Raw genomic sequence first — 6,683 nt, 5'->3', positions numbered from 1 at the left:
GAAAAAAAAAAAAAAAAAAAAAAAAGCATCGCTAAATTCCCTGGTCAGAAGCGTGGGGGAGATGAGGGTCTCACTGAGACTGTGAATGAACAACGTGATGTTTACTGCCAGCATGGCCAACGGTGGCACTTGAGTGAAAAAAACTTGACTTATAATAAATATTCATTGCATACACTAAGCAATAAACATGAACAAATTATTGATGGTCTCAATAATCTGGATCAACCTCCAGGGAATTACACTGCGTGAAAAAAGCCAACCACAAAAGTTAACACACTGTGTGATTCCATTCACATAACATCTTAAAATGACCAACTTATAGATATGGGAACACATCTGTGGTTTCCAGAGATTCTAGAAGGGGCAGGGGTGGGAGAAAAGTAGGAACGGCTATAAAAGGGCATCCTTATGGGGATGGAAGTGTTCTGGATTTTGCCTGAACCAGTGTCAATATTCTGGTTGTGATATTGACTACAGTTCTGTAAGACATTGCCAGTACGCGGTGGGTGTGGGTTCTCCCTATAGTATTTCTTACAACTGCATGGGAATCTGCAATAATCTAAAACTAAAAAGTTTAAAAAAATATTTCTTGCACAATTTACATTCATACACACAATATAGCTTTTTGATAACTCTTTCTGCAGATGTAATAAAAATAGCAAAACTCATAACAGCTTTTTGAGTCAACGAATACCCTGTCATAACTTCTTTTTCTCCATTCCTGTTGTTGGCAGAATTCTAGAATGTTCCCCCAAGTTTTCCTCCCCATGCATGGTGTACACATCCTGCCTACAGCTGCTGTGGCTGGGACCATGCATGGATGTTATTCCCGTGTTCAAGGCACACTTGGCTGTAAAATGAGGAGATGACCTGCGTGGTCATCTAGTCATAGGAGCCTCTTGGGAGAAGTTTTCTCTGGCTGGTTGCAGAAGGGGAAGCCAGAGATGCATAGTGTGGGACGGATCTGTGTGCCGGGCTTGAAGACGGAAGAGCCGGCTGGCAAGGGGTATGGGAGCCCCTTCTCCCTGACAGCCAGCCAGGAAATGGGGACGTTAGTCCTACAACCATAAAGAATGATTCGTGCAACAACAGCACAAAGTTTAGGCGGGGATTGCAGCCTCGGATGAGACGCAGCCCTGGCTGGCTCTCCTCTCTCAACCTTGCAATGCTCTGCTCTGAGAACCCCCCTGGATGTACGTCCCACGGAACTCTGAGCTCATTAATGCTGTTGTCACAAAGTGCTTAGTGGGTGATAATTTGTTACAGAGCAAAAGAAAACGAATGCAATCCCATTGCACACTGAAACTCCTGAAAACCACCAGGAGGGAGGCGTGTGAAGGTGCCTGGACATTCTCTGACTGCTGGGGATCCTGATCTCCTTGAGCAAAACCCTGCTGCAGAGCAGAAAGAGTACTGAGTTTGGGGGATTTGATGCTTTACAGATATAGTTCATAACTCCAAAGTGGCAAAGACCAGGCAGTGGGAAGCAGAGACTCTTCTGGGTTAAAAAGAGTTGCCCTCAAAGACACTAGGGAATGCATTGCGGGTTTCACTGAAGAGCATCTCAGGTCTGCAGGCTGCCACAGCGATGGGCAGAAATGCCATCCCTTGGTGGCTAGTATGCGAGGGGTTGGGACAAAGCACGGAGCAGAGAGCTCCTCACCTGCTAAGCTCTTTGTTCAATTAAGAGCAAACTGAAGGAAAGCATATTCGATCTATCTTAGGCTGGAAAGAGAAGTTAACACCACCCTAAGGGCTCAGAATAAAACTGGGACAGGAGATGACGGACTGCAGTCACCAACCCTCTGTCAGTCAAACAAATCACGATAAGGCACAGCCAATGGGAAGCAGGAGGCTGAGAGGGAAACCAGGAGGCAGGACCAGAGACGGTTCATGGAGATGAAATAAGACTGCAAATGGCAGTTGAAGATGTGGGGCTCATTTTCATGAGATTAACCGTAATTTTCATGTAATCATTAAAAGAGTGCAGTATTGATGCAAACATCGTTCAATGGAGCCAATTAGAGAACCGGAAATTAACTTCAGAATATAGAAGGATTTAGTGCATTTTTAAGGGGACATAGACATGAAAAATAGAATATTACCTTTTAAAGAAGAGTGCAGTATTGATGCAAACATCGTTCAATGGAGCCAATTAGAGAACCGGAAATTAACTTCATATTATATAGAAGGATTTAGTGCATTTTTAAGGGGACATAGACATGAAAAATAGAATATTACCTTTTACCTTTTATTACTGGGTATGATATATTTATGGATAAGGTTGGATTCTCACTTTCACAGAAACACTGTAAAAACATGGATCAGCCACGAATACGGGTTAATCTTCCAGCTTCAACAATTATAAACTTGTCGGCAAACTTGTTTATCTAGCCTCTCACTTGTGTACTGTGTTTTTTTCCAGCGAACCTGTCATGTAATTTTCACCCTTAAATACATCTCCAAAGTGCATCTCCAACTGATAAGAACTTTTAAAGTTGAACAACCCACCATCATTTTACCTAACAAAATAAAATAAGCAAATCTTTTATACTGAGATACTGGAGAGCCATTTAAAAATGTTTTCTAGTTAACAATACAAAATATTCATGATTTGTTAAATAAAAACATACAATTAATTTACTCTTTTATCTCAGAATCACAATATCATTAAGATATGTACATATTTGCACAGAAAAAAAAGGATTGCAAGAAATGAAAATGTTAATAATGGTTATTAATTGGGAGTGAAATTTCTGGCCATGTATTTTTCTTCTTTATGCCTTTCCAAATTTTCTAAGTTCTCTGAAATAAGCATACACTTACTTTATTATCAAAAATATTATTCATAAAAAGGACTTTTCTATAACTTCAAATATTCCGTCCACAACAGAACATTGTCATCGGCACAGACAGGCATTTAAAAATATTTAGTAATTGACATGAATATCCCTATATTACCCTGAATTTCTATAATATGCTTTAGACACTTTACTGTGTTAGCCTTTTAAAAAAAATTTTTGTGGTGCATTTGCCGGCAAGGCTCTGCACCTGCCATCAGCGTGTGAGAGACGTTAAGACTTTTACCCCACATCAAATTACATTAATTTAGTCTTTGCTTAGTGACATGTCTGCAAGAGCAGGGGGCTCAGTGTCATTTAAAAAGTAAATGAAGAGAAAACAAGAGAAGGATTCGCATCTGCTCTAGGGCTGTTTCGAAGGAAAGAGATGATTAATCAGAGCTCTCCATGGAGCGGATTTCCTGGAAATAATAATGAAAACAAACTAGCTAGGGGAGGCACCAATGTAACACTCACTGAGAAACTGCTTGCCAGAGGAAATTGACATGTTTACTGGGCACGTGGGTCTAGTCCTCCTGTAACTTGCAGTGAAGTTACCACCGACACCAGGCATCAAGCGGGCCATTTCGGAGAGCCTCACACACACGCTTTCAATCGATTCAGATTTGTAGCTGATTTTGTTTAATCTGCAAACATCTGTGCCTGACTTTGCTTCCAGCTTGGTGATTTTCCCATCTCCACTGAAAATCTGTATTTAATTCTGAAAAAGCATCACTGCAGTTCTCCTGATAACATTTATTCCTACTCAATTTGGTTTACGGGACAGAACAAATAAAATTTTAACTCCTAATAAAGAGGTGAGAGAGTACAATCACAGAAAACTTCCAACTCTGCACAAAGCGCTAGCAGGCAGGACTGAAATATTTACGTGATCTGGGCTGTCTTTCAAACAGTTCAACATAGCATTTTGTGATATGATTATTTCTTAAACCCTTAGTTATATCTTGGGTGGTTTTTATTCAGATCTCAAAGAAAGCCTTATGAAGATAATTTAATCTATACATTTTAGAATGTAATTTCCAAAGATGCTGGACACACAGATTAACGCTCCTAAACACTCCAGGGAAATAGGTTACTTTTGCCCATTTTATCAGCTTTTTGGATCATAATTAGAAAATATAAGGAAACGGTACACATTTTTTATTCTATTTAAGTTGTTTAGAAATGATTTTGATCTTATTCTTCCCCAAGTGTATGGGCTAACTGAAGTTTTGATGCTGTCCTCCACATATAAGTGGGCTCTGGTGCTTGGAACGTCCCCCAAATGCATACAGTAAACTCAGATTTTAGTGTCAGGTCACTTCTGCCTTTTGCCTGCTGAGCACCCTCTTACACCACGCATTCCAGTCTCTGCTGGAGTCCAGGTCCGTCCGAGGCAGAATAGAAACTGGAGGCTGAGGTTGGCACATGGCACCCGTGGGACTGACACTGATGGAACCCTTGTTGTTCATGTGGGTGTGAGGGTGCCGGGTGGGGTGAACTTGAAGGGCTGGAAGCTGAGACACTTGAGTTTCGAGTATGCATTCGTTTCGATGTGCCAACACGAATATTCTCTCCATTTAACGCTGATAACTAGACACTGATTGACTTGAATGCAGAGTTTCAACCTGCCCTCTATTTCCAAAATATCAACACTGCAGAGTTTCGCTACATTTGGAAGGAAAACCAGACATTTCTAAAGCATTAGACATTGTGATCTTTGTTTTTTCTCATCAAAAGTTTAAATTCTTTCCTAAATGAAGAACGTTTTGAGATGATTAGCACAAAAATGGGTAAGCAACTTGACACGGGGAAGAATAATACCAGGGAGAAAATGATATTCAAACTCATTACTTTCACAGCACAGAATCCTGCAAATCCCCCATTCATTTCCCCAAGCTACAGATCCGACGACGCATCCCGATGTGAGTATATTCTGGAACCAATTCAAGGAGCTCGAATGCACGTTCTTCCATTCTCCACACAAGGACGAGGCTTCTCTGCTAGGTGTATGAGCTCCTTGACTGCAGCTCTGCGTTGGTTTGTGACCTTAGGCAAATTGCATTTTTTTTCTATCGTAGATTTCTCATCTGTAAAACGATAATGCCGTGTTCCCTCACATCTACACACAAATGACTGTCTGAATGGCTCAAAGGCACCATTACACTAAGCAGTACCAAATACTAAAAAAAAACAGGCAACCATTCAAAACAAAAATAAAACAACAGCTTCAAGTCTCACCTGCAGTTGAGCTTTGAAAGTGTTTCTGAATTTTGTCACTTCCTTCCCAAACCATCACGCTGACAGAGTCAGTGGGAAAATGTGAGGAGATGTAATGTCCAGTTTCTCTTCAGTCTTTCAGGTGTGGACTGGGCCTCCATGCAGGGCACACCCACCTGAGCGGGCAGTTCACCTGCCCTCCCAGGGCAGCTCTGGGCCCCTGGGGCCAGGACTTACCTCCTTCCCTTTTGGTGTCAACTAGCTAAGCCAGCTCTCCGTGAAAATACCTGCCTATCTGCAGAGCGTGGTTCTTTATAAAGGCCACCAACGTCTTCACCTCCATGACCACGTACAGGGACATAACCGTGGAGAGGGTGTAACTGAGAATGTGCAGCGTGCCTGTCTCCTGCTGTGTCTTCTGTCCCACCGTGCAAGGGAAATAAACACAGAAACCTCGGGTGATGCAAAACAGCTGACGGGGGAGAAGCCCCACGGGTGTCCAGGCTTCTTCTCAGGAAACCACTCCTGTCCTCACACACTTCCGTGGCCTCTGCTGTTGCCACAGTTCATGACCGATCAGGGACCCACACCCATTTCCCAGGCATCAGGGCGGGTCTGTCCCCAGCCCTCACCTCTGCCTGGTTGTCTGGTCCACAGCGACACTTTAAATGTAGGAGCTGCCCCACTGTCGTCAGAAACTCACCTCCTCTCTCTAATTGCCTATTTCTTTCTTTCTAATAGTTTCTAATATAAGGTGGTTCATTTCACATGTTAACTACCCATTTATGTCTTTGCCATGTCTGTTCTCAAACTTTGGTCCCACTTAAGAAACACTTGGGGAACTTTTGGAAAAGGCTGCTTGGCCCCAACTTGACCAACTGGTCAACCTGGGGGTGGAGCGCAGTGGTCTGGGGCGTGGGGCCTGGGGGACAGTGCCAGGAAAAGCTCCCTGGATGATCCTCAGGCCCGTGAGGATTAGTGACCACACCTAGCATTGCTTTACAAAGTGTGCAGCTTTGCGAGTCCTGTGTATCAGATTCACCAGGAGAGTTCATTAAAAATGTCAATTCCAAGGTCACACCCAGGGTAGTCTGCATGATGACAAGTAGCCCAAGTGAAGCTGACCAAGCCCGTTTCAGGCATCGGTAGAGCCTTAGTGCGGGCAGTGCTCTGTTCTCGCCCAGGTTCGGGTCCTCTGCCGACCCTCGTTCTGTTTGATCTCCTGGAAATCTCTGTCTGCCAGGGCCAGAGCGCACCGAGCCACTGCGACTGTCTCTAGGCCTGGAGACAAGGCACGGTTCCCCAGAAGCTGCAGGAGGTCGAGGGTCCCAGGTCTCAACTAATTCCCTCCCAGCTGCCCAGAGAAGGGTGCTCAGGGCTCAGCACTCAGAGGACGGCAGGTCATTTCACTTCCACTCTAGGCCTGGAGACAAGGCACGGTTCCCCAGAAGCTGCAGGAGGTCGAGGGTCCCAGGTCTCAACTAATTCCCTCCCAGCTGCCCAGAGAAGGGTGCTCAGGGCTCAGCACTCAGAGGACGGCAGGTCATTTCACTTCCACTAACTGTGTCCCTGGAACCTTCTGTTGAAAACACCTTCTTTGGTTGAGTGTATCTAAATTCCTGC

The sequence above is a fragment of the Lipotes vexillifer genome, unplaced genomic scaffold (assembly GCF_000442215.2).
Source record: "Lipotes vexillifer unplaced genomic scaffold, Lipotes_vexillifer_v1.1 scaffold196, whole genome shotgun sequence".
In the NCBI taxonomy this organism is placed as follows: Eukaryota; Metazoa; Chordata; class Mammalia; order Artiodactyla; family Lipotidae; genus Lipotes; species Lipotes vexillifer.
Note: the sequence above shows the minus strand (reverse complement) of the source record.